This window comes from Artemia sp. Qi Xiang Cuo, chromosome 1 (assembly GCF_049724085.1).
Source record: "Artemia sp. Qi Xiang Cuo chromosome 1, ASM4972408v1, whole genome shotgun sequence".
Classification (NCBI taxonomy): domain Eukaryota; kingdom Metazoa; phylum Arthropoda; class Branchiopoda; order Anostraca; family Artemiidae; genus Artemia; species Artemia sp. Qi Xiang Cuo.
The window spans coordinates 2,747,728-2,759,131 of NC_142794.1; the positions used below are offsets into that span (position 1 = coordinate 2,747,728).

Sequence of the window (11,404 nt, forward strand, 5' to 3'; positions counted from 1 at the left end):
AATTATTTGTGTTCAGATTTTATGAAGTGTGTATGCTGCAAAAAATTGCTGAACGTTTTTATCCAGTATACAAATAGCTGGCCAAACTATAAAGTCTTAAAAAACGAAAAAATTTAAAGTATTATTTTCTTTTTCCCTGAAAAGACTATGTCAATATAAAACGAAGAGAAATTAATTAAAAAAACTTTTTCTACAAAATGAGTTTTTTAAAGAAAAGTAAAGAACTCCATTAAACAAAAAAAGAGCAAAAATAAAATCAAATTATCTACCAAGCGTGAAACTACCACAAATAAGCATCGATAAATAAATCAAACCCAAAACAAACAAAATTGCAATAAATAACCAAGTCAAACTCAAAACGAGCAGAAATTAACATGAGTAGGGCTCAAAACCCCTGTGCCTTCCCAAGGGCAGAACAAAATTTGCACTTTACTGAAGAAATATAAATGTTTTTAGTAGAAAGGCCCTAATAACTCCGATCAGTACATAATTCGGTTATCAAAAGAACGTATCTTCTCAAGGTCAATCAGGGGACTGTTTCTAAGTGTATTGACTCCTGGGCTAAATGACGTCAGATTATTGATCCAATAATGAGACACATCTCTTTCTAAGCCAATACTACGACTACATAATTTATTCAAAAATTAGCGATCGAGTCTAATGGGGTTAAAGGTCAATTGATTTGTTGAATTGATTTGTTGTTGTTTTTCGAGGTGTAATGACACTGGGGGTGAAGTTTGCACATGCGCATTGACGGTGGGGAATGTCTTGATATAGGGCAAGAGGGGGCAAGTGAATTTCCGAGAAATTAATTTACATAATCGGTGGGGGAATGTATTGATCTGATAACGGGAAACAGGATCACGTGTCTCCTTCTAAGCCAATCAGGGAGTCAGTTACATCTCATTTCAAGCCAATCAGGGAGTCGGTTACATCTCATTCTAAGCCAATCAGGGAGTCGGTTACATATGGTTTCCCGTTACATCATAATTCGCCCTTGAGATTTCGTATATAACGGACATGCGTTGTGATTAAACATTCATAAAGTTCCAAGACACAATGGATAAAACATTGAATATTTTCGACCTTGAAGCTTCATCTGCAATGATTAACAATGTGAGTTCTGTTTAGTAAATTTTCATAGTTTATTTTCAAATAAAATCATTTCACATCGCCCCCACAATATATTCAAATTCAGGTAACCCCCCCCCCCCCCCACACACACACAATACAAACTCCACTATATGTTGTTTATACTCGATAGAAAGTGTAAAATATGTTCTTTTTACCATGTAAACCTCCCCTCTCCCCCCTCTGTTTATTACTTTAATTCTTCCAATGGAAATAACTATATTTTTGAACTTTCCTCTTGACAGCCAACTTTCTGTCAATCCCTTAGCTATTAAGCTACTATGGTTCGACTTACAGATTTCTCACAAAGTTTTAAATAGCTAATAATTGCTGTCACCCTTTTAAAGTACATCCGGCTTCTTAATCCTTACGTTAGTGGCTTAGCCAAAAGGTTTCACTGAAAAAAGAATACTTTTTGATCAAATTAACATCATAGCTTCTTCATCGCCAATTCTACTTTTGCTTTACTGAAAAGGGAGAGGGGCTTTCTTCTGTAAAAAGAGGGGAGGGGGTGGGTTTGTTAAGAGGGGATGTGTGTCAGTTTCATGTAATATTCATTTTCCATTTTGAGTACTCAGTGTTTATATCGGGGGGGGGGGGGTTTAGGGTTGCAATGCCTCGCTTCTAAAACCTTCATTGTAAAGTGAAAACAAACTGTTTCTTCGCGGGAAAAGTAAGGGGCCGGGATCTCTAAGAAAAAGGTACATAACTTTATTATGTGTAAATTGAATAGCATTTACGTCTAATATAATAAATTTTAGGACTATAAGCTATATGTTAACAATCTTTTTTTTCTATTTTAAAGCATATAGACTTGATTATTAAAAAAAAATTTCTTCATGGTAAAAATAGATACGTTGATTTTTATCCCAAGAATTCAAGCTACGGATTGTCAAGTTTTATTTTTTTCAAAGATTATGCAATAAAAACGTATGATTTCCATGCAGAGTATATTTCTCATAAAATTTTTACTTTTTGCTTTGCTGAAAATGGGGGGGGGGGGCTTCTGCGATAAATGCTTTCTACACAAAATTCTGGTTAGGGGGCGGGGGTATTAATTTTTCTTCCGTAAAAAAGGGAATCATTATTCCATACTAAATTTTTTCTTCTTTTTAAGGACAATTATGAAGAATGTGTGCCCCCTCCATCGAAGAGGGCAAGGATTAATGTTGCTACCCCTTAAGAACCATCAGTTATCAAAGACACTTGCCCATACAACCCCCATATTGCCTATTCAATACCGACGCTGCCTGCCCACGCCGAAACCCAATCCGCGCAAGAACGTAACGCCGCTGACCCGTCCGCCCTCCATCATGCGTTACCACGGCCTTCGAGAGCTTCCCTAACTACGCAGGTTTAGAAGGCTGCCCCCCAGCATGCTATGTCAGGGCCTTCAGGCACAGAAATGCAGCCGGAATATAAAAATGTAAGCATTTTTACCCGCTACTTTCTACCTGGTTATAGAAATATCTATCTATTTCTTCCAATTTTTTAGCCTTTTCTTTTCACTATTTTTCAACACTGTAAATGTGTGTCAGAGATATTAAAATGTTAATTTCGCTATAGGCCTCCTCCAAGTCCCTTGTTTTAAATTTCACTGCTCACTCCCCTCAGAGATATCGAAATATAATGTAATTTTTTTTTGATCGTCAAAGAAACCGCTCTTTTTTAATCTTTATTATTTTCTCTGCCCACTGCAGGCATCTTCGCTATTTTTCAACCACATAATAATACTTTTCGCTAATTTCAAGTTTAATGTTAGAGAGTCTTTTTATCTCGCCATGTGAAACTAATAATGCTATTTTTCGCTAGAATATTATACTTTTAAGGTGCATAGAAGTAAGCCTTTCATTTCATCGCAGTAAAAGCGTGTCAGAGATATTTTTCTCCTAAAGGAAATATAGCGTTCCCCCTTTTAAATCAGGTCAATTATTGTATACATTCAGTCTGCTGAATTCTCATAGTGAAGCCAAAAAGGCACTATATCCCGGACATAATTTCCTCATAGCAAAATCTTTGCGTTATAAACTGCTGTATTTCCAAAGCAGATATAGAGTATTAATATGAATTTTTTTTATGGGTTGTTTGAACAAAATCAAAACCTTCTATGTCGTCTTTTAGATTGTATTAAGTTGGAACTTTCCAAATATATACAGAGTAGGGAACTAAATGCTGCTGCTAAGCGCGTTTTTAAATAATAATCCAATTTTTAAAACTAGGGATGATTTAGACACTTTGAAAATAAGCTATTTTTCTTTTATAGGTTGTTCTGGTTCCGTATTCGCCATCGATTGGAGAAGAAGATATGTCTATGGAGTTCAACAATGAAGCATCGCCTATCAATGAAGCTTCGCTTATCAATGAAGCATTGCCTATCAATGAATGGGAAGGTATCATTAACGGAATTCCAGATAACATTGATGAGTTTTTATCTGATTTTTTTAATGTTGATTATAGCGCAGTTGAGCAGGGGAACTTACCTTTGCTAAGTCCAAACACATTACAGCTTTTAAATGATTTTACAAATGAATGAACTGGGAACCCTCCCCCCACTGATTACATACTTCCACTTCAAACAACTGAAGTGGCTTCCCATGACTCTATTATTGAACAATGTGGGGGAGGGGGTGGTGATAATATACTTGAGGGGGAGGATGGAATGTCTTCAAAAAATTCTATGGATGAACAATTTGGGGGAGGGGTAGTGATAATATGCATGAGGGGGGATGGAATGTATTCAAAAAATTCTATTGATGAACAATGTGGGGGAAGGGATGGTGATAATATACATTAGGGGGGATGGAATGTATTCAAAAAATTCTATTGCTTAACAATGTGGGGGCGGGGGTGGTGATAATATACAAGAGGAGGAGGGGGTGGGGGAGGGTAATATCCAATTTACATCATTTCCTGAGTTTCAACTCTCAAATACAATTTTAAATACAATAGTTGTTTACACTGCAACTTTTGGAGACCCTTTTAATTCGCTTTTGGTTGGTAATTTTTTGTTTGACCCTGTAGAAATTGTTCATGAATATGTAGATAGAATTCGTGCACTGCTAGAAAACCAGATTCAGTTGTGGGGGGAGGTAGGGATTCAATTAAGGTTTCAATTGTTTTAAAGGTGTTTTATTTAAATGAGGGAAAAAGCGAAGTTTATCATCATTATGTACACACCGAGATGCGAGTGGTCTATCCCTATTTAGAGAATTTTGAGGGTGTTTTTTCGGAGTGGATAGGCCATATTATTACGCATCTCGAGAATTATAACGAAAATGGGAGCGGGTCTGTAGTTTTATTTGTTGAAAATTTAAGCGTTAATATATGTAAATTTAAAAAGATTTTATTTTAAGAGGGGGGAGTGGGCCAAGGGCAATTGCATTAAAATATAATCACGATTTAGAAGGATGTCAAGGTTTCCAGCGAATCTGTTTCGAAACGGGTCAAAAATGTTTCAAGTACGCTTTCCTCATATCAGCATTCGAGCCTCTATCACGTGACGCTTCAAAGAAGAATTTAGACGATTGGGCTGTACATGGGAAGGAGGGTCCGATTTTCCCATTATAGATTTTTCTTTTTTAGAGGGGAAATACCCAGTAACGCTCTGGTCTATTGATATTTTTGAAAGGGCCCATGCCCATTTAAATATCGGCGTTACTGTGGTTAATTATGAAACTGAATTTGAAGATGGGGTTCGTTCTAAAAAAAGGGGGTGGTGTTCCCAGTAAGACGCCCGTCGATTGACTTGGTGGAGCACTGGGTTTGGTTGTTGTACACACCACCTTGTGACCCCAATGCAATTGACCATTTTAACCCAATTACAGACATCAGTAGAGTTCTGGGTGAGGGTGCTATGTTCAGTGACTACAAACTATGTTTTCTACTTATTATACTTTAGCCTCTATTATACTTAAAGTAAACCATTAAGTGGTTCTTTGCAAATTTTGATTTTAATGTTTTTAGCAAATGTTAGCCTACAGGTTTTTATGACTTTTGCGCTTTCAAACTAGTTCATTTTTTATGGATGAACTAAATGAATCTTTTTCGTTTTCATTATATTTGCTGTTAACTGACCACTTTGAAAGAGGTTTACAAGTCGTAAAAAAACAGTTTCTGAGACTTCAAGATGGACATTTTATGGACATATTATAGACAAAATATGGACATAATTTGACTGAAAAGGACACATTTTTGGATGCTCAAGGGACATATTTATTTACCAAAAAGTTGGCAACCCTGCTCTTGACTCCACACTCTGCAATAACTATTACATGTCAAATGGATGCTAGTAATTACTAATAAAATGGAATGATAAGGAATGAAATGGAATATTACGCTATGGAAACACATAAAGGAAATGGATGTTGTATCTGATACAAAAAAACAACATTTAAATAATAGCTTTTTTGTATGTTTCATGTATTTCTTCAATAGAATAATCACTAACGCTCCCAATACTTTGATGCTCCCCCTCCCCATGCCCAAAAGAAGAAAATTTGAGTCATTGCAATATTATTTTCAAATAATATTACAAAAATGTGAACATAATTTTCACATATGTTCACATATTATTAAAGAATAATAAGGCTCCAGGTTCTGATAGGGTGGTAAATGAGTTTCTTAAATATGGTGGCTCTGAGTTCAGAAATAAGTTTTTGAAGATTATGAATGGGATTTTTGAAAAAGGGGAAGTGCCAAACGATTTTTGAAAACCTTAATTGAGCAACTTTATAAGAAAGGTGATAAGAATGAGTGTGGTAATTATCGAGGAATTAGTCTGGTCTATTTAGGTAGAAAATTTCTTTTTAATATGATACTTTTTAGACTGAGAGATGCCGTATACAAAGTGTTAAGAGAAGAGCAGTGCGGTTTTAGAAGAGGTAGAGGATGTGTCGACCAAATTTTCACTCTTAGGCTAATAATTGCTAAAAAGTGCCTGAGTTTTCAAACACCTTTGGTCCTCAGTTTTATAGATTACGAGCAAGCGTTCGATTCTGTTGATAGAAAGGCTTTAGTAAAGGTTTTATCCTTGTATGGTATACCAGACAAATACATTAAAGTGATTCGTGCTATGTACTAGAATAACACTGCTGCGGTTAATGTAGGAAATGAGATTAGCAGCTGATTTTGTTTTAAATCAGGAGTTAAGCAGGGCTGTGTTCTATCCCCCTTTATATGGATTATTTTGATGGACTTTGTTTTAAGGAGCACAGGAAAAACAATGGGAGACCACGGAATCAAATGGAGAGGAAAAAGTCTCCTGGAAAAAGTCAAATGAGTGAAGTTTTAGAGGTTTTGCGAGTTCAGGGGGCGAGAATTGGTTTGAAAATTAATGTTAGGAAGACTAAGTCACTAAGGCTAGGAATAAGCGAAGATGAAAAGGTGACGTTGGGCAATGATAAGATTGATCAGGTGGACAGCTTCACTTACCTTGGCAGTATTATTGGTAAAGATGGTGGGAGCAGTGAAGATGTTAAAAGTAGAATAGCCAAGGCTCAGTGTGTTTTTTTCACAGTAAAAAAAAGTTTTGAAGAATAGGAAAATAATTCTGCAAACCAAGATTAAAATATTAGAAGCTTCAGTGATGACAGTGGTCAAATATGGCTCTGTAGCATGGAGGCTCCGAAAAGCGGATGAAGATTTGCTAGATGTTTTCCAGAGAAATTGCTTAAGGATTGTTCTGGGTACCAGGCTGAGTGACCGTATTTCAGATAATAAGCTATACGAAAAATACGATTCAATACCGCTCTCTAGAGTTATAATGAAAGGAAGGTTGGGGTTGCTAGGACACGTTGTGCGGATGAAGGATGACAGATTGCCGAAGATTGTTCTTTTTGGCCAACCGTCTAGGGCTAAAAGGAAAGCAGTTCGTCCTCGTCTGGGGTGGGAGGACGTCATAAAGAAAGATTTAAAGGAAATTGGACCTTCGTGGGCGGGTGTAAAAAGGGAGGCTTTGAATAGATTGGGATTGAGGAGGAGCTTGCGTAGTTGTCTTGGCCTCAGGTGGCTTGGTGCTGCGGTGACTTGTTAGTTAGTTAGTTAGTTATGTTCACATATTACAAAATGTTCACATATTCACATATATATGTTCACATATTACAAAATATGAACATAATTTTAGAAAAATAATAATTTTTGTTACCTTGTGACAGCGTAGGGGAAGAGACTGAGTTTCTCGATTATTGGTTTCTCTGTTCAATCCCGCCTGTCACAAGGAATTTTCTAATTAATTCCCGACCAATAATTGTTTCTTCTTTTAGAATCACTTTCTGTTTTTATTAAGCTCGAGACGATTTCTGTTATGTAAATAAATAAAACAAAATCTTTCTATTTTATTTTGTTTTCTTTACATTATGCCGAAGATATATGACTTAGCCATGCCCAAAAGGCACAAGAGCCTTGCTCTACAAGAGCGCCAAAACAAACATTTTCATATCTTCCTAGTTTGGGTTTTATTATTTACATATATTATTAACTTATCATGTAGGAGAGCCGGGGGATCTTTTAACGAAGAAAATCTATATATTAATTACCAAAAAATGCTAATTTTATTTAGATGCTGCATTTCAGTGGGCTGCACAACAGATGACACAAGAACAACCTATGAAAATTCCTTAGGTTAATGCAATCCTTAATTCATTTGTATTCTGTAACGTGTAGAATTATCGTTGTGTATCTTCACAAGCAAGAGGCCTATGTTCAGTGACTACAAACTATGTTTTCTACTTATTATACTTTAGCCCCTATTATACTTAAAGTAAACCCTTACGGGATTTTTTGAAAATTTAGTTTTCAGTGTTTTTAACTAGTGTTAGCTGGTTTGTGTCAGCATAATAAATAAAATCGACTTAATACTTTTGGGGCATATGACTTTTTGCTGAGACAACGCTAGGAGCATTTTATTTGAGAGTAAAAACAATTTTAGTATTTAGCTATTTAGTAAAACTAAATAGCAAAATATTCACTAATTGATTCTGTACACAAGGAGAAAAGAAGAAAAAGTAGTTTGAAAAAATTGGAGATCTTTGGAAAACGAGAGTGGCCTATTCAGAGCGACCCATCCAGTGGGCCTAGTCGGGAGTACGGTTATGTTCACCTTATTGTCAATTTTGGTCAATGGCTATGGTCAATTTAGAAGAGTTTCATAAAACCTTTTGAATTTTTACAGCTAATGTCTGTGATAACACAAAAAATATTAATTGAATATAATTCATAGCGACCGCAGCAGACTGGATTTGAGATTATTCTTATAGTATTGAGGATCAAGTTGATATCACCATGTGGCAGCCCATTTCAAATTCTTGCAAATATTCATGCCTCCAAGTTGTATTATTTTCATTTTGTTTTATTATGTTGACACAAACAACTAACAATAACGGAAAACCTTGAATGCAATATTTACAAAGAAGTCATATTACGGTTTCCTTTAAGCGTCATGGGAACTGTCTTGAAAGTTTTTATATTCTGGTGACAGAAAGATAACCTGAAATTAAAAATTTGGAGATTTTCAAAGCATTTGAACAGAATGTGACAATTATTCCTATTCTTTAAAAGATTCCGCTGTCATAGTTTGTTACAAAAATTAAAGAAGGGACCTTAGATTGAGGCAATACGAGACCATTAGATCAAACCTTACTGTAGTAAAACACTGCAGGGACGACGCAGGGACCTTAGTAATCAAGAAGCGTCGTTAATCCGATTACTTAAAAAAAAAAATACGAACTGGTACTTACTTCTTACTTATGAATTTGTCCTAAATGATGAAAATCCCCTTTTATAGGGAAATTTTTTACTGAAAAACATAATTTTTAGCGCTTTCCACTATAAACTAGAAAAACGACAAATTCACACACACCCCTAGATATTAAATATTTTCAAGTTAAATAAGTTTCGACAAGCCCCGATATTCCTCAAATTACCTTGACATCCTCCCTCCTCCCCGTGTAAAACATAAAAAAAAACTGAACGGAGGGGCTAGTTGCTCTTTAGTCACTTTTAACTCTTAAGAAAGGAACTAGAACTTTCAATTTCCAGTGGCTAGTTGGCTTTAAATTTCCAAGGGCTATTCGCCTTTTAATCACTTTCGACTTTTAAAAAAGGAATTGAATTTTCAATCTCCAATTGAATGACCCCCCTCCAAATTTAATACGACCACCCCTTCCACCAAAACCCTATAATTTATCAATGGGCAACTTGCGCAACTTACAGCCCTTGCCCCGGGGGCTCTGGAGGATTTGTCAACCACTTTTATAGTTGCTTAAATTTCGGACAATTTTGAAAAAATGGCTAATGAAAAGCTCTAATATGGGTAAGTTTAAACTTGATGAATTTCATATATTTCGAATCATCATAAAAACCCAACTTTTAGGTATATGTATTTTTATCAAAACTCCTTTTCAGTTACTTTTAAGCCGAGTCGTTTACCTTTCGCTTCGTTCCGACGAACTGTTTGGCTAGGAATTTATGCATTTGATACGCAAGAATGCATGTATTTGAAAACAGATAAACCTTGGAATTTTAACAATTGCAATGCACATGAGAAATTCCGGCACTGGTAATATGATAATCTAAATTAGACACTTTAGCTTGATGATAGGGAATGTTCATCTTTTCCACTATCATTTATGAACGCTTCCCTCACTACTGCCCCTGTTCGCTGTCATTCTAATTCTTAAATTCGAATTCTTGCCCCAAGCAGAAAATAAAGCTGCATATTCAACAAAACTTGTTATATCAGCGGCAGTTTGACTGGTGGCAAGTACAGGCACTTAATGTAAACCTGCCAAAGTCTGTTACCAAGATCTAACTTTAAGAAGGTGAACTTTTAGCTCTTGGAAAGCATCAAAATAAAATCAAGATGCACCGGCAATGCTGTCAATAATTATTATTTCTTCTGATCTGATCTGCTGCTTCATTGTGTTCTTAAGAATTTCTTCCAACATCAAAGGCGTTTTTGCAAGAAAATAATGAAAGTGATGAAGGTGTTTTTTAATATCATCTAGTTCTGGTTGAACGAACTTCACAGTAATTACTATTAGCCTGTCAATGCAAAACTTGCCCTCTGTGTCAATAAAATTCACTTTGTTGTTATTTATGCAGGAAAGAGCAGATAGATGAATACAGAGTTGGCTTTTGCCAGCTCCAGCCTCTCCATATACTTCTGTAATGTGACCCGGAATCACTACCTGGTGTAAGAAATTGTCAACGTGGGTTCTTCCTGTGAGAGCTCTAGGCTTTATCTCTTCGTTTATTGTATCGTCTAGACTTCTGACTCTAAGACTATGCATATCTGAAAAATAGGTGATTTTAGAGACTAGATCTTAGTGACAACATGTCATAGAAAATGAGAATAAAGTCAAACCTCAGGTCAAACTTAATATTTTCTTATGAAAGGAGGATGAATATTTCGGTGCACTTGCAGGGGCGTGAATTCCTAACATTTTAACTATTTTTAACACAAGGGCTATCTCAAAATTTTTATTTGATGCATTTTTGGAAAAATGGCGTGGAAGGGGGGGGGGGGTGATTGCCCTCCGGTTTCTTTTGACTCTTAAAAAGTGAACTAGAACTTTCACTTTCCAATCAAATGAGCCCTCTCTGGAGCTGATAAGAGCATCCTTCCATAAGAACCATATCTACCCCCAGGGCATAACTTACAATGCCTGTCCCCGGGCCCTGGAGGGATGTGTCGGCAAAGGAAATTTTTTTATCTGACCCTTGAACTATTATTAACAAAATAGTCATCTCAAAATTTTTATTTGATGCATTTGGGAGAAAAAGGACGTTGGGGGGACTAGCTGCTCTCCGAACCCTTTTGACTCTTGAAAAGTGAACTACAACTTTCATCTTCCAATCAAATGAGCCCTCTATGACGTTTATACGAGCATCCCTTGCATAACAGCCATATACACCCAGGGCATAACTTACAACGACTGCACCCGGGCCCTGTGGGGCTGTATTGACACCGGTGTTTTTTAATCTGAACTTTAAACTATTTCTAACAAAATGTCTATCTCAAAATTTTATCTGATGAATTTGGGGTAAAAGGGGTGGGGGAGGAGTCTAGCTCCCCTTCGATCATTTTTGACTTGTAAAAAGTGAACTAGAACTTTCAATTTCCAATCAAATGAGCCCTCTTTCAAGTTTATACGAGCATCCCTTACATAAAAAACCTTATATGCCCCCGGGGCACAGTTTACAACGCCAGCCCCTGGGCTCTGTGGGGCTGTGTCGACACCGGTGTTTTTCTTTTTAATCTGAACCTTGAGCTATT

General features: G+C 36.3%; 1 pseudogene; it reads right to left on the minus strand.

Annotated features, from left to right (window-relative positions):
- Positions 1-9,620: 9,620 nt before the first annotated feature.
- On the minus strand, positions 9,621-10,418 carry LOC148955905 (uncharacterized; annotated as a pseudogene).
- Between the last annotated feature and the right edge of the window lie 986 nt (positions 10,419-11,404).